The sequence below is a fragment of the Balaenoptera acutorostrata genome, chromosome 12, assembly GCF_949987535.1.
Source record: "Balaenoptera acutorostrata chromosome 12, mBalAcu1.1, whole genome shotgun sequence".
Taxonomy (NCBI): domain Eukaryota; kingdom Metazoa; phylum Chordata; class Mammalia; order Artiodactyla; family Balaenopteridae; genus Balaenoptera; species Balaenoptera acutorostrata.
This window is the reverse complement of record NC_080075.1, coordinates 5,529,408-5,554,405: the sequence shown is the minus strand read 5'-3', so window position 1 is coordinate 5,554,405 and position 24,998 is coordinate 5,529,408.

Here is a 24,998-nt window from a genome sequence, read left to right as displayed (position 1 = left end):
AATCATAACGATGCTACCAGAAAACTAGTAGAGCTCATTAATGAATTTGTTATAGTTGCAGAAGACAAAATTAATACACAGAAATCTGTTGCATTTCTATACACTAACAAAAAAAGATCAGAAACAGAAATTAAGGAGCCAATCTCATTTACCATCGCATCAAAAAGAATAAATACTTACGAATAAACATACCTAAGGAGGCAAAACACATGTACTCCAAATATCATAAGATGAAGATAAAAGAGATCAAAGATGACACAAATAGATGGAAAGGTATACCATGTTTCTGGATTGGAAGAATAAATACTGTCAAAATGTCTATACTAGCCAAAGCAATCAAAGGACTCAGTGCAATCCCTATCAAATTTCCATGGCATTTTTTTGCAGATCAAGGACAAAACACTTTAAAATTTGTATGGAGACCCAAAAAACCCCAAATAGCCAAAGGAATCTTGAGAAAGAAGAACAGAGCTGGAGGAATCAGGCTCCATGATTTCAGACTATACTATAAAGTCAAAGTAATCAAAAGAGTATGGTACTGGCACAAAAACAAAATTATAGATCACTGGAACAGGATAGAAAGCCCAGAAATTAACACACACATCTATGGTCAATAATCTATGCAAATGAGGTAAGAATATACAATGGAGAAAACACAGTCTCTTCCTTCAATAAGTAGTGCTGGGAACCCTGGACAGCTACATGCAGAAATATGAAATTAGAACATTCTCTAATGTTCTTTAAAAAAAAAAAACCTCAAAATGTATTGAAAACCTATGTAAGACGAGATACTATAAAACTCCTAGAGGAAAACATAGGCAGAATATTCTCTAACATAAATAATACCATTGTTTTCTTAGTTCAGTCTCCCAGGCAATAGAAATAAAAGCAAAAATAAATAAGACCTAATCGAACTTATCAAATTTTGCACAGCAAAGGAAACCATAAACAAAATGAAAAGACAAGCTACAGATTGAGAGAAAATATTTGCAAATGATGAGCCTGAAAAGGGATTAATTTGAAAAATATACAAACAGATCATTCACTTCAATATCAAAACACTAACAATGCAATCAAAAAATGGGCAGAAGATCTAAAGACATTATGCCAAAGAAGATATAATGATGGCCAAGGAGCACATGAAAAGATGCTTAACATTGACAGTTATTAGAGAAATGCAAATCACAACTACAATGCAGAATCACCTCACAATGATCAGAATTTCCATAATTAAAATGTCTGCAAATAACAAATGCTGGAGAGGGTGTGGGGAAAAAGGAACCCTTCAACACTGTCACTGGGAATGTACTTGGTACACCTAACATGGAGAACAGTATGGACATTCCTTAAAAATTACAAGAACTTTATTTACAAAAAACAAATAGACTCAGACTCAAAAACTAAGAAAACAAACTTATGGTTACCAATGGAGAAAGGTGGTGGGTAGGGATAAATAAGGAGTTTGGGATTAACATACACACACTATTATATACAAGATGAAAAATCAACAAGGACCTACTGTATACAACAGGGACTCAATTTAATACACTGTACTAACCTATATGGATAAAGATCCAGAAAAAGAATAGATATATGTTTATGTATAAGTAAATCACTCTGCTGTACAACTGAAAACAAAACATCGTAAATCAACTCTACTCCAATATAAAATAAAAATAAAAATTTAAAAATGATTGGAAAATAAATGTTATGTTATGCATATTTTACCACAATCCAGAAATTTGAAAAAAAACACATAAAAATAAATAAAACACTTCCAAATAAACATGAACACATAGGTGAAAGACTTATATACTGAGAACTATGAAACATTAATAAAGGAAATTGAAGATAATTCAAAGAAATGCAAAGATATTTAATGCTCTATGATTGGAAGCATTAATACGGTTAAAATGGCCATACAACTAAAAGCAATCTAAAGATTTATTGCAGCCCATATCAAATTACCAATGACATTTATCACAAAACTAGAACCAATAAGCCTAAAATTTATATGCAACCATGAATGACCCAGAATCGCCCAAGCAATTCTGAGGACAAAGAACAAAGCAGGAGGCATAACCCTCCCAGACTTCAGACAACACTATAAAGCAACAGTATTCAAAACAATGAGGTACTGGCATAAAAACAGACCTATGGATTAATGGAAAAGAATAGAGAGCCCAGTAACAAAACCACACAGCTATGGTCAATTAATTTTCAACCAAAAAAGCAAAAATATACAATGGGGAAAAGATAGTCTCTTCAGCAAGTGGTGTTGGGAAAGTTGGACAGTTGCATGTAAATCACTGAAATTAGAACCCACCCACACACCATACAAAAAAAGGAACTCAAAATGGCTTAAGGACTTAAATAGGAGACATCACACAATAAAACTCCTAGAGAAAAATGTAGGCAAAACAGTCTGACAGAACTGGTACCATTGTTTTCTGAGTTCAGTCTCCCAAGGCAATAGAAAGAGAATCAAAAATAAACAAATGGGACCTAATCAAACTTATGACCTTTGGAACAGCAAAGGAAACCATTAACAAAATGAAAAGACAACCCACAGAATGGCAGAAAATATTTGCAAATGATATGACTGACAAGGCGCTAATCTCCAAAATATACAAACAGCTCATTCACATCAATATCGAAAACACTAACAACCCAATTAAAAAATGGGCAGAAGATCCACATAATACATTTCTCCAAAGAAGACAGATGGCCAAAAAGCACATGAAAAGATGCTCAATATCAATAATTAACAAAATGCAAATTAATGAGGTACCACCACAAGGATCAGAATTTCCATAATTCAAATGTCTACAAATAAGAAATGCTGGACAGGGTGTGGAGAAAAAGGAACCCTCCTACACTGTTAATGGGAATGTACAGTGGTACAGCCACTATGGAGAACAGTAAGGAGGGTCCTTAAAATTTAAATGAACTTATTTACAAAACAGAAACAGACTCAGAGACTGAGAAAACAAACTTATGGTTACCAAAGAGGAAAGGTGGTGGGGATGGATAAGTTAGGAGTTTGCAATTAACATATACACGCTACTATATACATAAGGCATATTCAACAAGTACCTAATGTATAGCATAGGGAACTCAACGTAATACTCTGTATAACCTATATGGGAAAAGAATCTGAAAAAGAATAGACATAATTATAAGTAAGTCACTTTGATGTACAACTGAATCCAACACAATACTGTAAATCAACTACTCCAATATAAAATAAAAAATTTTTAAATTAAGATCATAAATGTTATATTATGCATACTGTAATACCACAATAAAGAAATCTGCAAAAAGTAAAATAAAATAAAATACAAAAATATTGCATCAAAATGAATAAAATACTTAGGAATCAACCTCACAAAGGAGGTCAAAAACTTATATGCTGAGAACCATAAAACATTAATAAAGGAAATTGAAGATGATGCAAAGATATCCCATGCTTTTGGAATAAAAGCATTCATATTTTCAAAATAGCCATACCACCCAAAGCAATCTACAGATTTAATGCAATCCCTATCGAATTACCCATGACATTTTTCATAGAACTAGAACCAATAAGCCTAAAATTTATACGCAACCATGAATGACCCAGAATTGCCCAAGCAATCCTGAGGACAAAGAATAAAGCAGGAGGCATAACTCTCCCAGACTTCAGACAATACTACAAAGCAATAGTATTCAAAACAATGAGGTACTGGCACAAAAACAGAACTATGGATGAATGGAACAGAATAGACAGTCCAGTAACAAACCCACACAGCTATGGTCAATTAATCTTCGACAAAGAAAGCAAGAATATACAATGGGGAAAAGATAGTCTCTTCAGCAAATGGTGTTGGGAAAGTTGGACAGCTGCATATAAATCATTGAAATTAGAATACACCTCTCCACCATACACAAAAGGCAACTCAAATTGGCATAAGGTCTTAAATAGGAGACCTCACACCATAAAACTCCTAGAGAAAAACATAGGCAAAACATTCCCTTACAGAAATTATACTGTGGTTTTCTTAGGTCATTCTCCAGAGGAAATAGAAAGGCCAAAAAAAAAGAGGACATAATCAAACTTCTGCACCCTTGCACAACAAAGGAAACCACAAACAAAATGAAAAGACAAACCACCAAATGGCAGAAAATATTTGCTAATGATGCAACTGACAAGGCACTAACCCAAAATATACAAACACCTCATTCACATCAATATCAAAAACACTAACTACCCAATGAAAAAATGGGCAGAAGATCTTAATAGACATTTTTCCAAAGAAGACATACAGATGGCCCAAAAGCACATAAAAAGATTCTCATCAATAATTATTAGAAAAATGCAAATCAAATCTACAATAAGGAATCACCTCACAACGATCAGAATTTCCATAATTAAAATATCTACAAATAAGAAATGTTGGACAGGGTGTGGAGAAAAAGGAACCCTCCTAAACTGTTGGTGGCAATGTAAATTGGCATACCCATCAAGGAGAACAGTAAGGAGGGTCCTTAAAAATTAAATGAACTTATTTACAAAACAGAAACAGGCTCACAGACTGAGTAGAGACTTATGGTTACCAAAGGGAAAGGAGATGGGTAGGGTTGAATTAGGAGTTTGGGTATAACATATACACACTACGATATACAAAATAGATAATCAACAAAGAGCTACTGTATACCAGGGAACTGTTCTCAGTACTCTGTGTATCTTATATGGAAAAAAAAATCTGAAAAAGAATATATATATATATATATATATATATATATATATATATGTAAATCACTTGGCTCTACACGTGAAATTAACACAGTATTGTAAATCAACACTATTCTAAAATAGGAATCTTAAAAAATGATTAAGATGATAAATGTTATGTTATGCATATTTTACCACAAGAAATTTTGAAAAATATTGAAATGAAATTTTAAAAAATCATATCAAAATAAATAAAGTACTTAGAATTCAACCTGACCAAGGAAGTGAAAGACTTATATGCTGAGAACTATGAAACATTAATAAAGGAATTTGAAAAAGACTCAAAGAAATGGAAGAATATAACATGCTCTTTTATTGGAAGCACTAATATTGTTAAAATGGCCAGGAAATCTACAGATTTAATGTACTCTCTATCAAATTACCCATGACATTTTTTTTTTTTTTACAGAACTAGGACCAATAATACTAAAATATATATGGAACCATAAGTGACCCAGTATCGCCACAGAAATCCTGAGGACAAAGAAGAAAGCAGGAGGTGTAACCCTACCAGACTTCAGACAATACCTCAAAGGTACAGTAATCAAAACAACATGGTACTGGCATAAAAACAGACCTATGGATCAATGGAAAAGAATAGAGATCCCAGTAATAAACCCACACACCTACAGTCAATTAATCTTAGACAAAGGAAGCAAGAATATACAATGGGAAAGAGACTGTCTCTTCAGCAAGTGGTGTTGGGAAAGTTGGACAGCTGCATGTAAACCAATGAAATTAGAACACACCCTCACACCATACAAAAAAAAAGGAACTCAAAATGCTTAAGGACTTAAATTGAGACTTCAAACCATGTAACTTTTAGAGGAAATCATAGGCAAAACGTTCTCTGACATAAATCATACCATTGTTTTCTTACAGTCTCCCAAGGCAATAAAATAAAAACAAAAGAAACAAATGTGATCTAATCAAACTAATGAGCTTCTGCACAGCAAGGTAACCATAAATAAAATGAAAAGACAACTTACAGAATGGCAGAAATTATTTGCAAATGATGTGGCAGACAAGGGACTAATCTCCAAAGTATATAAATAGCTCATTTACATCAATATCAAAAACACTAACAACCCAATTTAAAAAATGGGAAGATCTACATAGACATTTCTCCAAAGAAGACATACAGATGGTCAAAAAGCACATGAAAATATGCTCAACTTCGATTATTAGAGAAATGCAAATCAGTACTACAATGAGGTATCACCACAATGATCAGAATTTCCATAATTAAAATGTCTACAAATAAGAAATGCTGGACAGGGTGTGGAGAAAAAGGAACCCTCCTACACTGCTGGTGGGAATGTAGAGTGGTACAGCTACTGTGGAAAACAGTAAGCAGGTTCCTTAAAAATTAACTTATTTACAAAACAGAAACAGACTCACAGATTCAGAAACTGAGAAAATAAACTTATGGTTATCAAAGAGGAAAGGTGCTGGGGAGGGATGAATTAGGAGTTTGGGGTTAACATACACACACTACTATATACAAAATAGATAATCAACAAGGATCTACTGCATAGCCCAGGGAACTCTACTCAATACTCTGTATAACCAATATGCGAAAAGAATCTGAAAAAGAATAGATTTATGTATAAGTACATCACTAGGCTATACAAGTGAAACTAACAAATTATAAATTAACTCTACTCCGATATGAAATAAAGTTTTTAAAAAGTGATTAAGATGATAAATGTTATGTTATGCATATTGTACCACAATACAGAAATTTGAAAAAATGTAAATTAAAATAAAATCACATCAAAATAAATAAAATAATTAGGAATAAACCTGACCAAAGAGGTGAAAGACTTACATGCTGAGAGCCATAAAATATTAAGAAAAGAAATTGAGGTTGATTCAAAGAAATGGAAAGATACCCCATGCTCTTGGATTGGAAGCATTAATATTGTTAAAATGACCATACTACCCAAAGCAGTCTACAGATTTAATGCAATCCCTATCAAATTACCCATGACATTTTTCACATAACTAGAAACAATAAGACTAAAATTTATACAGAACCATAAATGACTAGGAATTGCCAAAGCAATCCTGAGGACAAAGAACAAAGCAGGAGGCATAACCCGCCCAGACTTCAGACAACACTGCAAAGCTACAGTAATTAAAATAATGTTGCACTGGCATAAAAAATAGACTTATGGATCAATGGAACAGAATAGAGAGGCCAGCAATAAACCCACACACCAATGGTCAATTAATTTTCAACAAAGGAAGCAAGAGTATACAATGGGGAAAAGACGGTCTCTTCAGCGAGTGGTTTGGGAAAGCTGGTCAGCTACATGTAAATCACTGAAATTAGGACAACCTCCTAACCCCTCCACATACCATATGAAAAAGGGAACTCACAACGGTTTAAGTACTTAAACTGGAAACATCACACCATAAAACTCCCAGAGGAAAACATAGACAAAATATTCTGACAGAAATCTGACCATTGTTTTCTTAGGTCAGTCTCCCAAGGCAATAAAAATAAAAGCAAAAATAAACAAATGTGACCTAGTCAACTCATGCACTTTTGCACAGCAAAGGAAATCATAATCAAAATGAAAAGAGAATCCACAGAATGGCAGAAAATATTTGTAAATGATGCGACAGATGAGGCACTAATCTCCAGCTCATTCTTCTGAAATGGAAAAACAACCGAATCAAAAAATGAGAAGATCTAATAGTTATTTCTCCAAAGAAGACATACACATGGCCAAAATGCACATGAAATATGCTCAACATTGATAATTATGAGAAATGCAAATCAAAACTACAATGACGTATCACCTCACAACGTTCAGAATTTCCATAATTAAAATTTAAACAAATAACATATGCTGGAGAAGGTGTGGATAAAAAGGAACCCTCCTACACTGTTGGTGAGAATGTAAATTAAAGCCACTATGGAGAATGGAATGGAGGTTCCTTAAACATATTTTTACCGAGTCCAAACTTGTAGTACTGTAGAAAGGCCAATAAATTGAGCTGTGTTTTGATTGGGCAATAAACAGGGACTTTATCTGGAAGCCAGCTGACTGAGAAGATGGTGCGACTGGTACCCCAAAGAACCACCTTGCCTGAGTTAGAATTCCGCCTTCTTTTATACAAAAAGTAGAGGGAGTAAAGTCAAACAATTCCTGGTTCAGGTCAGCCTCCAGAGGGGAGGTGTTAACTTCTCCTGTCCTGCAGGCATTCACAGGTGGGCCTGGACAGGATGTCTCCCGAGAGCTAAACAGAGGTATTTTTAGCTTAATGATCATTACCTGGGAGGCAGGGTTCCCAGAGATGGACCATGATGTATAATTAACGCTTACAGGCAACACCCATTTAGTGAGTAACTTGTAATAGAATACAAAGGTTTTTCCCTATGACAGAAAGTCTATGTCCAATATCTGAGATAGAATCTCAATATATTTTCTTCATTTTACCTCTTGATCAATACAAGGAAAAGAGTAAATTCGTTTAATCCAGAATGCATCTTTTCCAAATTCTGGGGATTGGGGAGTGGAGGGAGAGGAGGGCAGATAGTCCTGGTGTCAACTTCTAAAAATGATAATAGCTTCTATTTAATGCAATTTTAGCAAGTCAGGATCTGGCTTGTTGTTTATGATACAGTAGGTTTCACAAACATTCATTGAAGGGCTAAGTATAAATAGCATACAGTTAGAAAATCAGAGATTTCCATAAGCTAGTTTGTCAAAAGAAAACCTTTTCCCGTTTGAGGCAAGAATCTGTGAGTGTGGTGAGTTTGGCTTAATGTGGAGGCCACAGAGAGGCTAGCAGGTGGGGAAGAGAATGATCTGGGGGAAGAAGGGGAGAAGTCCTTTTTTACTAAAATAAAATGCACAAGTGAATCTAACCGTAGAAAGAATTCAAAAAATAGGGAAAAAATAGACAACCCCTGAAAAAATGTACATGGGGAGACAGCTGGGAAGGACTTTTTTTGGTGTACTAACATTTACTTTACAGCCAAAGTGTGTGTGTGTGTGTGTGTGTGTGTGTGTGTGTGTGTGTGTGTGTGTGTGTTGGTTTTAGGGAGAAGAGCTATAGGAAATAGACGACAATATTTAAAGTGAGTATTAATCTTTTTAACTGAAAACATGCTTATCTTAACATGCATGGCTCAGATTTCTTCTAGGGAAAGGCTGGCTGTTTAAAGTTCATAGATCCTGTATGGTCACCTTAAATCTGCAGCCCAAACACAAGGCAGCAGTCACTAAAATCTGCAACTGTCAGACCAGTTGAGCTTGGAGCACCTGAATCATGGAGACTCACAGGATCCTGTTGACTTCCTCTGGGCTCAACCAGAGGGGAGACGAATTTACTCAGAGTGAAAGTCAAGGAAACTCATTTTTCTCGAAGGCCTTGACCAGAAGTGATTCCAAGTGTCACTTAGTTCCCGCTTCTGGTACTGGGATGAGAGCACTGATACCAGCCCACAGTGTTCACTGGTTTCCTTTCATTTAACACATCCTGGAATGAGATTCCTCAGGCATCTTCAGTGCGAGTGGATCACACATCTAAGGGCCCTAGTGTGAACCCCTTTCTGCCTTTGCTCACATGGTGAATCCTGTCTGGCTACCCACATTTTCCCCTCCTCAGCCATCTCACATCGCTTATCCCGCTTAGCCTGAGACACACTCCTTCTCATTTGCCTCTGTAGCTGTGGACAGTGGCCATCTGTTGAAATACTTTACTGTTGCGTGATATTCCATAATCCTACCTTCCACACTACACTTAATTGCTTCTGAATTCTTAGTTGCCTAAAACTGGACCCCAAATTCCTCCCTCAAATTCCAAAACAGGGGAATATATTTGCTTTCCAGTTGAATTTTCATTGTTTTAAAAGTGCTAACTATGTGCCTAACATATTAGACACTGAGAAAATTACAGAGTTGGAAAACTCTTAATCTCTCTAGTCATAGAGAGTAGTGTCGACAAAAGGTAGTTCAGGAAACCAACACATTATGATAGAGGGTCTTAACTCCCTGACTGAAATATTTAGACTTTATTATTTGGAGTTGGTATATAGAAGCTCTTGGATATTTTTGAATGGGAGAACACTAAGGCATAAAGAAAGTGTTAACAGAGGGGCAGGCATTATTATGCAGGCAAATTAGAAGGGAGTAAAGGGTCAGAAAGAGAGGTCTTGAGGAAGTTGGTATAGTAATCCTTCTGTGAGTTGACTGTATTAAAAACATTTTTCTTACATTTTAAAAACCCTTTTTATATTGTAGAAGCAATACTGGCTTGAGAGAACAGAGAAATTCCTGAATATTATGAGGGAGAAAAATTCACCCATAACCTCACAAGTTTAAGACAATTATTAACATTTCATTATCTTTCTATGGATATAATTGAGACCATATAATACATGCATTTTAATTCCTAACTTTTCTTTAACTTAGTAACAATATTTGCCCACATTATCTGAAATATGATCTATGAATGTTCATTAAGTTTATCAAATGTATGCTCTATACCTTTTCTGATTTGATTAGACATCTAGATTATTTCCAGTTTGTAGCTATCAGTGGTCAACATGAAGTAGTCATCCTTGCCCAAATATCTTTGTACACTTCCCTGATGATTAGCTTAGCATACATTCCTAGAATCAATGGGCCAGAGGGCAATGGACCTTTAAGTTCTTCACTAATTGTGTCCATGGAGACATTTGCTCTGCCTTCCCACAGGAAACGTGTGGCAATGAAAAGAGTCATTTGAAAGTTTTTGCCAACTTGATAGGGTATCCCTGTGATAAATATTTCTTTTGCAAATTAAATAATGCAGCTCAAAGTTTCACTCAACACTGACAGTTCCTGGGGGGCAGGCCATGCCCCAAAATTTGTTATAACTCTCATCTAGTTAGCAAGAGGGCTGAGAAGGGAGCCCAGATGTTTTGCCTCCCAGATAAATGACCTCTTTAACCAACCACTGTTATCAGATGACACTGACTAAGGATAAATGTAAGACCCTTCACTTACAATGAGGAACATGCCTAAGCACAAGTGCAGAAAATACGGCTTAGAGGCTACAAATGTGAAAAGAAAAAGTGTCTTAGTGCACAGTAATGCCAGAATGAATGAATGTGGAAAAGCAAAGCAAAACACTTACAAGCCCAATGAGACCACAGGTGATGTTAACACAAGCCTAACATTTAGAATGTCAGGGATGAAGTTCCCATGTCCTCCATGTTTGAGAGGCCAGCAACTGAGTGGCCGTGAGGCCTGTTGCATCCACTGACTCCAGGTACTAGGTCTGCAGAGAAGGAATGTTGCGGGATCTTTGGCAACATTGGATGTGTCGCAATGTGGAAGACTGGCTTCTTCTTTCTATGGACCCAAAGGGTGGAACAAGAATCCCTACGTGGCTGAGATTTCCTCCTCCCATTAGGAAGCAGTGATTTGCTACAGTTTGGAATGGGCTGCCTTGGAGGGAATGAGTTCCCTCAAGCCTAAGCTGAGTAAACTCCTGCAGGACTCTGAAGAGATCTGAACACTGGATGTGAGATTAAACTAGGTGACTTGTGGGCAGGATGTCTCTAGAGGGGAGCTGTCCTGAGCCAAGTCAACTGGTGCTGGTAGGTGGATGGGGTTGCCGTCATGGCCGTGTGTAACATAAGTCATTAAGTTGTAAGGGCTGGAAAATGTTGATTACTGCACCATGCGTTGCCCCATGTGTAGGAGGGTCCTCACTACTCTACACAAGTCATAGCCAAGCCTTAGGTTCTATTCAGAACCTCTGATGTTGTGAATCTGATTTAAGATAGATTGATATGAAGAACAGAGAGACCCTCTAATGTAACCCAAATGGATCTCCATATGTGCATGTCCACTGTCATCAGGCTACACCTGCCACATCCCCTCTTCTTTGGTCTACTTCAGTAGCCTCCTAACTGGGGCCACGTTTCTCCACTTGCCATCTCACCCCTCGTGACCAGTCCTTCATACAGCATCCAGAGTGAACTTTCTTTGAATTTTTATAACGTACATTTAGAAAAGAGGTCATAAATGAATAGCTCCTTGAAGTTTCACAGACACTCCCATGCCACCAGCATCCAAATCAAGAAAGGGAGATGATCAGCACTGAAACATCACTGTCATGTTCCCAAGTTACGTATTACCCTTGCCCCAAGGGAAAACAGTGTTCTGACTTTCAACAGCATAGATTAATTTTTCCTGTTTTTGAAATTTAGATAAATGCAACCAAGTAGTATGATCTCTTTTTTTTCTATTTTCTTTTGTTGGACATTTTATCTGTGAGATTCATCCATGAAATTCATCCATACTGTTGCCTGTATTTGTACGTAGTTGTTTCTCATGGTGCTATAGTATTCCACTGTGAGAATCTACCACACCTGTTTTATCCATTGTATTGTGGATAGGCATTTGGGTAATTTTTAGTTTTTGACTATTATGAGTACTATTCCTATGAACATTCTAGCAAATGTGTTTTTTGGTGAAGGTATACATGCATTTCTACTTGGTGTATCTGTCAAAACTGGACTTGCTGACTTAGCTTTAGTAGAAATCACCAAATAGAGTTCCTGAGTGGTCATGCCAATCTGTACCACCACTGGTAGCATATGACAGCTGCAGTTTTTCCATATTCCCATCAACACTTAGTATTGTCAGGATGGAATCATCGTCATATTTGTGGACTTTTAATGGTCAGATTGACATTTTAAAACTGTAGATAACAATCTCTCTCTGTTCTGCTTTAAGTCTTCTAATAGCTTTCAATTTTGCCTAGAATAAAATCCAACCTTCTTCCTATTGCCTACAGGCCCCTGTACGGTACAGCCCTGGCTACTCTCTGACTTTATTTACCCAACGCTCACACATGTTCACTGTATTCTGGTCACTCTGACTTCATTTCTGTTATTTAGAAATTTCCACACTCTTTCTTCCTTCAGATATTTTGTCGCAGCTGTTCCTTCTGTGAAGAGAGGTCTCCCCCAGATGTCTACCTGGGGATCTCCTTGTCATTACTCAGGCCACAATCACTTCTGCAGTGAAGCCTCTCCCAACACCCTCTCTACCTCTTCATCGTATTTCATATCCTCATGGTTCTCACCAACCTGAAATCATCTCTTTAAGTGCGCTTATTCAGTGCTTCTTCCCCACATCTCTCACCCCCCCCTAAACACAGTAGCCACTATACTGTAAGCTCTGAGATTGTCTTCGGTCCAGCTGTTTCCAACACTTGGAGTGTCATCTGACACAAAGGAGGAGACTGGGTAAATATTTGATGAGTGAGGGAATGAACTGATGACTGGAGCTGAGGACCCCAGGACACTAAATGTGGTAGCATCATCTTCCTGTCACCCCTGTTGCTTCTTCCATCTCTAGAAGTTCTTTTTACTCCAGCAACAAAAGTCAACTGTAGAATGGCTGCTGTGTATTCTCAAGCCTCCCAGAGAGGAAAAAAAAAAAAAAAAGTAAGAACTTAAGCTTGAAGGTATAAAGATCTTGGTAGGACCCCACTCCCCACACAATGAATTTGGGAACATTTGGCCATGCCCTGTGGACACATTTCTGCTTCATTCTCACTGGGAAACTAGTTGTACATTATGTTCAAAGAGAAATCAGTTATTTAGTTAGAAAATAATAATTAACATACATTATATTAAATATACATTTATATACGAAAACTTTAAAATATGTTGCCTTGCTAGTCTTCTGACTATGCATCACATCTTTCTCTGAATATCAAACGAATTGAATGTAAAATTCAACCAATCTGAAGTCATCAATGCCTCCATCACATATAGACCATTGCTTCACACCTGCTCTCAGGATGAGGTAATGAATTTTTAGAGGAATTGTTTCAGGTGATTAAAAAAAATTTGAAAGAGTCCATTATCTATGGCTTGTGACTAATGGCATGAACTTCTAAGAATATTCTCATTGCAAAAATATCTGCAATGTGGCACATATATACAATGGAATATTACTCAGCCATAAAAAGAAATGAAATGGAGGTATTTGTAATGAGGTGGATGGAGTTAGAGTCTGTCATACAGAGTGAAGTAAGTCAGAAAGAGAAAAACAAATACAGTATGCTAACACATATATATGGAATCTAAGGGAAAAAAAAAAAAAGGCCATGAAGAACCTAGTGGCAAGACGGGAATAAAGACACAGACCTACTAGAGAATGGACTTGAGGATATGGGGAGGGGGTGGGGTGAGATGTGACAGGGTAAGAGAGTGTCATGGACATATATACACTACCAAATGTAAAATAGATAGCTAGTGGGAAGCAGCCGCACAGCACAGGGAGATCAGCTCGGTGCTTTGTGACCACCTAGAGGGGTGGGATGGGGAGGGTGGGAGGGAGGGAGATGCAAGAGGGAAGAGAAATGGGAACATATTGTATATGTATAACAGATTCACTTTGTTATAAAGCAGATGCTAACACACTATTGTAAGGCAATTATACTTCAATAAAGATGTTTGAAAAAAATAAATAAATAAAAAAATAAAAAAAAAATATCTGCAATATTAAATACTGTGGCATGGAAGCGTTGGTTGTAGGATCATGGTAAACAACTCAGTACTCATCAAGTATCTATTATTGTCAAGCACTCTTCTAAGGAGTTTTTACACGTACCACCTCTGAAAAGTCCGTCTATCATTGCTATGTTATAGATAAGCGGTACTGCTGGGTTTGAACTCCCTTTCAGGGAGAGCACAGTGAGGTACATCTGTGCCTCCCTTTGAAGAAGGTAACCACATAAAATATCAGAGGTCGAATATAACGAGTTCTCTACAAATTGATGAGGAAGACAAGCAACTAGGTGGGTGAAAGGGAAAAACATGATTAGGAATTTCAGAGGACAAAGGTGAACACAGGCAAAGGCGTTCCATCTTCCTAGTAATCAGAGAATTGTAAAATAAATGCACACAATAGCTTTCCCATCATTGCACTGGCAAAAGCTGGCACAGTGTAAAAGTCTGACATTACCAAATATTGGCCAGAACATGAAGCAATGAAACGCTTATCCTCTACATGATACTAATGTGGAGAAAGCTAGGGATCCCCTAACACAGTCGAAGGTCCATCTACCCAGTGCTCCTGCATTTTCACTCATTAGACAACCTCTGAAAGACCCACACTAGAATTCTCGAGAAGATGATGGAGTACAAGAACCTTGAGCTCACCTCCCCTCATGAACATAACAAAACCACAACTGCTGTACAACCATCGTTAAAAAGACTGGAACCTAACAAACAAGATATTCTACACCCAAAGACAATGAAGAAACCACAATGAGATGGTAGGAGGGGTACAATGCCAATATAATCAAATCTCATAACACATGGGTCAGTGACCCAAAACTGGAGAATAATTATATATAGAAGTTCTCCCACAGGATTGAGTTCTGAGTCCCATGTCAGGATCCCCAACTTGGGGTTCTGGCATAGGGAGGAGAAGCCTTCAGAGCATTTGGCTTTGAAGGCCAGCAAGGCTTGATTGCAGTTGCTCCACGGAACTGGGGGAAACAGACACTCCACTCTTGCAGGGTACACACAAGTTCTTGCATGCACCAGGTTCCAGGGAAAAAGCAGTGAGTTCACTGGGGCATAGGCCAGACCTACCCACTGGTCTTGCAGGGTCTCCTGAGGAGGCAGGGGGGTGGCTGTGGCTCAAAATGGGGAAAGGACGCTGCTTACAGAGTTATCAGGGAATATCCATCAGCATGAGATCTCCCGGAGGCCAACATTTTGCACAAAGACATGACCATACCAACAGCCTGAAGGCTCCAGTGCTGAGCTGCCTCAGGCCTAACAACCAACAGGGAGAGAACAGTCCCACCCATTAGCAGACAGGCTGCCTAAAGACTTTCTGAGCCCATAGCCACCTCTAGAAGCACCACATAATAGGACCCGACTCACAAGAGGGCCAAGACCTAGCTCCAGCCACCAGTGGGCAGGCACCAGCACCCTCACACCAGCACGCCTGAACAAGCCTCGAGACCAGCCTCACACACCAGGGGGGCAGACACCAGAAGCAAGAAAATTATGATCCCATAGCCTGCAGAAATGAGTCTGCAAACACAGATGAGAACCTACCCAGGACCAGCTGGAACCTGGCCCTTGGATGATGACAGGGGAGTGAACTGCTGGAACACATAGGACATCCCCTACAAAGGGCCAGTTCCCCAAGGACAAGAAACATAACTAACCGTCCATATACATAAAAATACAAATAGAAATTTAGACAAACTGAGACAGCAAAGGAATATGTTTCAGAAAGTGGAACAAAATAAAACCTCAGAAGAACAACTAAGCAAAATGGAGAAGGCAATATACCAGAGAAAGAGTTCAGAGTAATGACTGTAAAGATGATCCAAGAACTCTGGAAAAGAATGGAGGTAGAGCAAGAGAAGTTACAAGAAGTTTTTAACAAAGACTTAGAAAATATAAAATACAAACAAGGAGAGTTGAAGACTACAGTTACTGAAACGAAAAATGCACTAGAAGGAATCAACATCAGAAAAATTAGGCAGAAGAACAGATAAGTGAGCTGAAAGACAAGAGTGGTGGAAATCACTTATGTGGAACAAAATAAAGGACAAAGAACACAAAGAAATGAGGACAGTTTAAGAGATCTCTGGGACAACATCAAACACACCAACATTTGCATTATAGGGGTCCCAGAAGGAAAAGAGAGAGGGAAACGCTCAGATAAAATATTTCAACAGATAATAGCTGAAAACTTTCCTAAAATGGGAAAGGACACAGTCACCGATATCCAGTAAGTACAGAGAGTCCCAAGCAGGACAAACCCAAGGAGAAATACACCGAGACACATAGTAATCAAATTGACAAAAATTAAAGTTAAGAGAAAAGATTAAAAGCAACAAGGAAAAAGCAACAAATAACATACAAGAGAATCCACATGAGACTATCAGCTGATTTTTTCAGCCAAATGTGCAGGCCAGAAGGGAGTGGTACAATGTATTTAAAGTGATGAAAGGGAAAAACCTACATCCAAGAATACTCTACCCAACAAGGTGCTCATTCTGATTTGATGAAGAAATAAAAAGCTTTACAGAGAAGCAAAAGCTAAAAGAATTCAGCACCACCAAACCAGCTGTACAACAAATGCTAAAGCAACTTCACTAGGCAGAAAAGAAAAGGCCAAAACTAGAGACAAGAACATTGAAAAATGGGAAAGCTCATCGGTAAAGTCAAAGTAAAGGGAGGAAATTATGTACAAATAAATATGACATATAAACCAGTGCTCATAATAGGAAGAGAGTGAAAATGCAGGATATTTGAAATGCATTTGAAATTAAGAGATCAGCAATTTAATACAGTAATGTATATATATACACTGCTATATCAAAACCTCATGGTAACTGCTAACAGAAAATCTATTATAGATATACACACAAAAAAGGAAAAGGGAACCAAACACAAAACTAAAGAAAGTCAAATCACAAGAGAGGAGAACAAAAGAGGAAAGGAAGAAATAAGACCTACAAAAACAGATTGAAAACAGTTAACAAAATGGCATTAAGAACACACATATTGATAATTACCCACATATTGATAATTACCTTGAATGTAAACAGATTAAAGGCTCCAGCCAAAAGACATAGACTGGCTTAATGGATACAAAAATAAGACCTGTATATATGCTGTCTACAAGAGACCCACTTCAGATCTAGAGACACATACAGACTGAAAGTGAGGTGATGGATAAAGCTACCCTAAGCAAATGGAAATCAAAAACCTGGAGTAGCAATAATCACATCAGACAAAATAGACTTTAAAATAAAGACTGTTACAAGAGACAAAGAAGGACACTACATAATGATTAAGGGCTCAGTCCAAGAAGAAGATATAACAATTGTAAACATAGATGCACCCAACAAAGGAACACCTCAAGATATAAGGTAAATATTAACAGCCATAAAAGATAAATTGACAGTAACACAAGAATAGTTGGGGACTTTAACATCTTACTTACATGAGTGGAGAGATCATCCAGACAGAAAATCAATAAGGAAACACAGGCCTTAAATGACACATTAGTCCAGAAGGAATCATTGATATTTCCATAGCATTCCTACAAAGGCAGCAGAATACACATTCTTTTCAAGTGCACATGGAACATTCTCCAGGATAGATCACATGATGGGCCACAAAGCAAGCCTTGGTAAATTCAAGAAAATTTAAAGTATATCAAGCATCTTTTCTGACCACACCACCATGAGATTAGATATCAACCACAAGAAAAAATTGCAAATAACACAAACATGTGGAGGCTAAACAATATGCTACTAAACAACCAATGGATCACTGAAGAAATCAAAGAGGAAATCAAAAAGTACCCAGAGACAAATGAAAATGAAAACAGAATGATCTAAATCTACGAGATGCAGGAAAAGCAGTTCTAAGAGGTAAGTTTAGAGCAATACAAGCTAACCTCAGGAAAGAAGAAAAATATCAAACAACCTGTCTTTACACCTAAAGCAAGTAGAGAAAGAAGGAAAAACAAAACCTGAAGTTAGCAGAAGAAAAGAAATCATAAAGCTCAGAGCAAAAATTTTAAATGAAATAGACATGAAGAAAACAATATAAAAGATCAATGAAACTAAAAGCTGGTTCTTTAAAAAGATAAGCAAAATTGATAAACCTGTAACCAGACTCATCAAGAAAGAAAGAAAGAGACCCAAATCAATAAAATCAGAAATGAAAAAGGAGAAGCTACAATGGACACCACAGAAATACAAAGGACCATAGTAGACTACTCCAAGCAATTATATGTCAATAAAATGGAAAACCTAAAAGAAATGGACAAATTCTTAGAAAAGTACAATCTCCCAATACTGAACCAGGATGAAATAGAAAATACAAACAAGCCAATAAGGAGTACTGAAATTGAATCTGCTGAAAACAATCTCAACAAACAAAAGTCCAGGATCAGATGGCTTTACAGGTGAATTCAACCGAACTTTTAGTGAAAAGATAACACCTATCCTTCTGAAACTATTCCAAAAAGTTGCAGAGGAAGAACACTTCCAAACTCGTCCTATGAGGCCACCATCACTGTGATACCAAAACCAGACAAAAATACCACAAGAAAAGAAATTACAGGCCAATATCCCTGAGGAACATAGAGGCAAAAAGTTCTTAACAAAATCCTAGCAAACTGAATTCAACAGTATATTAAGGGAATCATACACCATGATCAAGTGGGATTTATCCCGGGAGTTTATAGATTTTTCAATATCCACACAATCAGTATGATGCATCACATCAACAAACTAAAGAATAAAGCCCATATGATCATCTCAATAAATGAAGAAAAAGCTTTTGGTAAAATTCAACATCCATTTATAATGAAAGCTCTCCAGAAAGTCAGGCATAGATGGGACCTACCTCAGCATAATAAAGGCCATATATGACAAACCCACAGCTAATATCATACTCAATGGTGAAAAGCTGAAGGCATTTCCTCTAATACCAGGAACAAGACAAGGATGTCAACTCTCACCACTTTTATTCAACACAGTTTTGGAAGTCCTAGTCACAGCAATCAGAGAAGAAAAATAAATAAGTTATCCAAATTGGAAAAGTAAAACTGTTACTGTTGGCAAACGACATGAAAGTATACACAGAAAATCCTAAGGATGTTACCAGAAGACTACTACAACTCAATGAATTTGGTAAAGCTGCAGGATACAAAATTAATAGACAGAAATCTGCTGCATTTCTATACATTACCAATGAAAGATCGGGAACAGAAATTAAGGAAACAATGCCATTTACCATCACATCAAAAAGAATAAAATACATAGTAATAAATCTACTTAAGGAGGCATAAGGCCTGTATGCCAAAAACAATAAGACCCTGATGAAAGGAGTCAAAGATGACACAAACAATTGGAAAGATATACCATGTTTGTGAATCAGAAACACCAGTATTTTCAAAATGACTATACTCCCAAAGGCAAACTACAGATTCTATACAATCCGTATCAAATTACCAATGACGTTTTTCACAGAAGTAGAACAAAAGATTTTTAAATTTGTATGGAAACAGAAAAGACCCTGGAAAGAAAGCAATTTTAAAAAAGAAAAACAGAGCTGGAAGAATCAGGATCCCTGACTTCAGACTATACTACAAAGGTACAGACATCAAAACAGTATGGTACTGGCACAAAAACAGACAAAAATCAATGAAATAGGATAGAAATCCCAGAAATATATCCGTGCACCAATGGTCAGTTATTTTACAACAATGTAGGCATGGATATACAATGGAGAAAATAGTCTCCTCAAAAGTGGTGCTGGGAAAACTGGACAGCTACATGTAAAAGAATGAAATGAGAACTTTCTTTAACCCCATATGGAAAAATAAACTCAAAATGGCATCAAGACTTCAATGTAAGACCAGTTACTATAAAAAACTCTTAGAAGGAAACACAGGCAGAACATTCTTTGACATAAATTGCAGCAAAACCTTTTTGGATTTGTCTCAGAGTAATGGAAATAAAAACGTAAACAAATGGGAACTAATTAAACTTGAAGATTTTGCACAAAGGAAACCATAAACAAAACCAAAAGACAACCTACTGAATGGAGAAAATGTTTGTAACTGATGCAATTGACAAGGAATTAACTTCCAAAAAATACACACAGTTCATACAACTCAATGTCAAATAAACAAACAACTGAATCAAAAAATGGGCAGAAGATGTAAATAGACATTTCTCCAAAGAAGACATGCAGATGTCCAAAAGGCAGAGGAACGGGTGTTCAACATTGCTAACTATTAGAGAATGCACATCATAATGACAGTGAAGTGTCACCTCACACTGGTCAGAATGGCCATCATCAAAATTCTAAAGATAATCAATGCTGGAGAAGGTGTGGAGAAAAAGAAGCCCTCCTAAATTGTTGGTGGGAATGTAAACTGGTACACCCCTATGGAGAACGGTATGGAGGTTCCGTAAAAAACTAGAATTACCATATGATCCTGCGATCCCAATTCTGGACATATCCAGAAAATACAAAAACTCTAACTTTAAAAGATACATGCACTCCAATGTTCATAGCAGCACTACTTACAATATCCAAGACATGGAAGCAACCTAAATGTCCATCGACAGATGAATGGATAAAGAAAATGTGGTAGTGGAATACTACTCAGCCATAAAAAAGAATGAAATAACGCCATTTGCAGCAACATGGATGGACCTAGAGATTATCAAACTAAGTGAAGTAAGTCAGACAGAGAAAGACAAATAACATATGATATCACTTATATGTGGAATCTAAAAAAAGTGATACAGAGGAACCTATATACAAAGCAGAAATATACCCACAGACATAGAAAACAAACTTATGGTTACCAAAGGGGAAAGTGCGGAGGGGTAAATTAGGAGTTTGGGATTAACATAAATACATTACTATATATAAACTAGATAATCAACAAGGACCTCATGTATAGCACAAGTATCTATACTTAATATTTTGCAATAACCTATAAGGGAATAGAATTTAAAAAAGAATAGATATATATATGTGTATAACTGAATGATTTTGTTGTATACCTGAAAATAACACGACATTGTAAATGAACTATATGTCAATAAAAAAATAAAAGATTTAACCCGAAGATTCCTTACAGGAATTTGTAGCACAATCAGATTAAAAGAGTCTACACGATCAGGCAACCAGACTCACTTTGCAAACAAAACAAAACACCTAATTCTTCTTTGGCTATATTTGGTAGAAATAAGGGTAATTTTAGAGAGAAAAAGGATATGTTTCAGAGAATGTTAAATTCTAGTTTTGTCAACTGAGATGTATTTACAAAGACTGGCTTCCCAGATAGTTCCTTGCTGTTAGGTTATATTGTTGCCAAGTTTAATGGAATTAGTAAAAGGACACCAAGTTTGTTTCTGAAGCTTATCTCAGTAATCTATCTTTGGATAGAGAGCAGATGTCCCATGACCTATAACCAGAATACTGGGCATAATTTAAAGGCCTATCTCCAACCTAGATGGAAAGACCTTTATCAGATATTCTTAAGTAGCTCATGCACACCAAAAGTGATGGGAATTGACTCTTGGATTAATATTTCCACTTAGAAAGGGCCTCTGCACTGCACTCGCCTATAGAGAGGATGGTTGACCTCAAAACCACCTTAAAAACAATGCTCAGAGGGGAAATGACCAGACCAGGATAAGAAGACATCTGAAGTGGACAGCTTATCCAACATGAGAGACCACGCCTGTATACCAATTACTTTGATAATTGCTCACACCTCTGCTTATTAAAAAACAAAGTTATTTCACAATCTATGCAGAGTTAAATTTAACCCAATTGTTAGGGTTATCTTCAATTACCTATACCCAGTGCTTGTGGGTTACATTGGGGATTTCTCCACTCCATGGCTCTTAGTGGTTGGCCCTTAGGAAATTTATTCTAGAAGAAAGAAATTATAATATCTGTTCAGGAGACTATTGACCATTACTAGGTGAGATTCCCTTACCTGGCCAATTAATAATACCTGCTCTGGCCCTGGCCATAAATGTGAATTTTCTTCTAAAATTACTCAAGCTCAGTCAGAGCAACAAGCAAATTATTAGCCAAATAATATAACCTCTGGAGAATGCATCAGAGTAGAAGCAGGAAGAACAGTACCTTATGCAAAAAAGTATGATCAAGAGGAATTATACTCCAGGAGCTGTACCTGAGGAACTGCATCTGACGAACCTCAATCACACCTGGACCTCAATTAGATATCAAGATTCTAGACATCAAGCTGATGCCATAATCAGATGAGACTTTTGGAGGTCTTAGGAGAGGCTTGAGGGAGGAACCAAGATGGCGGAGTAGAAGGACCTGCTCTCATTCCCTCTTGCAAGAACACCAGAATCACAACTAGCTGCTGGACAATCATCAACAGGAAGACACTGGAACTCACCAAAAAAGATACCCCACATCCAAAGACAAAGGAGAAGCCACAATGAGATGGTAGGAGGGGCACAATCACAGTAAAATCAAATCCCATAACTGCTGGGTGGGTGACTCACAGACTGGAGAACATTTATACCACAGAAGTCTACCCACTGGAGTGAAGGTTCTGAGCCCCACCTAAGGCTTCCCAACCTGGGGGTCCGGCAATAGGAAGAGGAATTCCTAGAGAATCAGACTTTGAAGCCTAGTGGGAATTGATTGCAGGACTTCGACAGGACTGGGGGAAACAGAGACTCCACTCTTGGAGGGCACACACAAAGTAGCGTGCCCATCGGGACCCAGGGGAAAGAGCAGTGACCAAGGGGAGACCTACCTGCTAGTGTTGGAGGGTCTCCTGCAGAGGCGGGGGGTGGCTGTGGCTCTCCACGGGGCCAAGGACACTGGCATTAGAAGTTCTGGGAAGTACTCCTTGGTGTGAGCCCTCCCAGAGTCTGTCATTAGCCCCACCAAAGAGCCCAGGTAGGCTCCAGTGTTGGGTTGCCTCAGGCCAAACAACAAACAGGGAGGGAACCCACCCTCACCCATCAACAGTCAAGCAGATTAAAGTTTTACTGAGCTCTGCCTACCAGAGCAACAGTCAGCTCTACCCACCACCAGTCCCTCCCATCAGGAAACTTACACAAGCCTCTTAGATAGCCTCATCCACCAGAAGGCAGAGAGCAGAAGCAAGAAGAACTACAATCCTGCAGCCTATGGAACAAAAACCACATTCACAGAAGATGAACAGGCAGAGGTCTATGTACCAGATGAAGGAACAAGATAAAACCCCAGAAAAACAACTAAGTAGAGAAGTGGAGATAGGCAGCATTCGAGAAAAAGAATTCAGAATAATGATAGTGAAGATGATCCAGGACCTCGGAAAAAGAATGGAGGCAAAGATCGAGAAGATGCAAGAAATATTTAACAAAGACCTAGAAGAATTAAAGAACAAACAGAGATGAACAATACAATAACTGAAATGAAAACTACGCTAGAAGAAATCAATAGCAGAATAACTGAGGCAGAACTGATAAGTGACCTGGAAGACAGATTGGTGGCATTCACTGCTGTGGAACAGAATAAAGAAAAAAGAATGAAAAGAAATGAACACCACCTATGAGACCTCTGGGGCAATATTAAACGCAACAACATTCACATTATAGGAGTCCCAGAAGGAGAAGAGAGAGAGAAAGGACCAGAGAAAATATTTAAAGAGATTATAGTCGAAAACTTCCCTAACATGGGAAAGGAAATAGCCACCCAAGCCCAGGAAGCACAGAGAGTCCCATACAGGATTAACCCAAGGAGAAACACACCAAGACACATAGTAATCAAAGTGGCAAAAATTAAAGACAAAGAAAAATTATTGAAAGCAGCAAGGGAAAAACGACAAATAACATACAAGGGAACTGCCATAAGGTTAACAGCTGATTTCTCAGCAGAAACTCTACAAGCCAGAAGGGACTGGCATGATATACTTAAAGTGATGAAAAGGAAGAACCTACAACCAACATTACTCTACCCAGCAAGGATCTCACTCAGATTCAATGGAGAAATCAAAAGCTTTACAGACAAGCAAAAGCTAAGAGAATTCAGCACCACCAAACCAGTTCTACAAAAAATGCTAAAGGAAATTCTCTAAGTGGGAAACACAAGAGAAGAAAAGGACCCACAAAAACAAACCCAAAACAATTAAGAAAAGGGTCAAAGGACCATACATATCGATAATTACCATAAACGTGAATGGATTAAATGCTCCAACCAAAAGACATAGGCTTGCTGAATGGATACAAAAACAAGACCCATATATATGCTGTCTACAAGAGATCCCCTTCAGACCTAGGAACACATACAGACTGAAAGTGAGGGGATGGTAAAAGATATTCCATGAAAATGGAAATCAAAAGAAAGCTGGAGTAGCTATACTCATATCAGATAAAATAGATTTTAAAATAAAAAATGTGACAAGAGACAAGGAAGGACACTAATGATCAAGGGATAAGTCCAAGAAGAAGATATAACAATTATAAATATATCTGCACCCAACATAGGAGCACCTCAATACATAAGGCAACTACTAACAGCTATAAAACAGGAAATCGACAGTAACACAATAATAGTGGGGGACTTTAACACCTCACTTACACCAATGGACAGATCATCCAAAAGGAAAATAAATAAGGAAACAGAAGCTTTAAATGACACACTAGAACA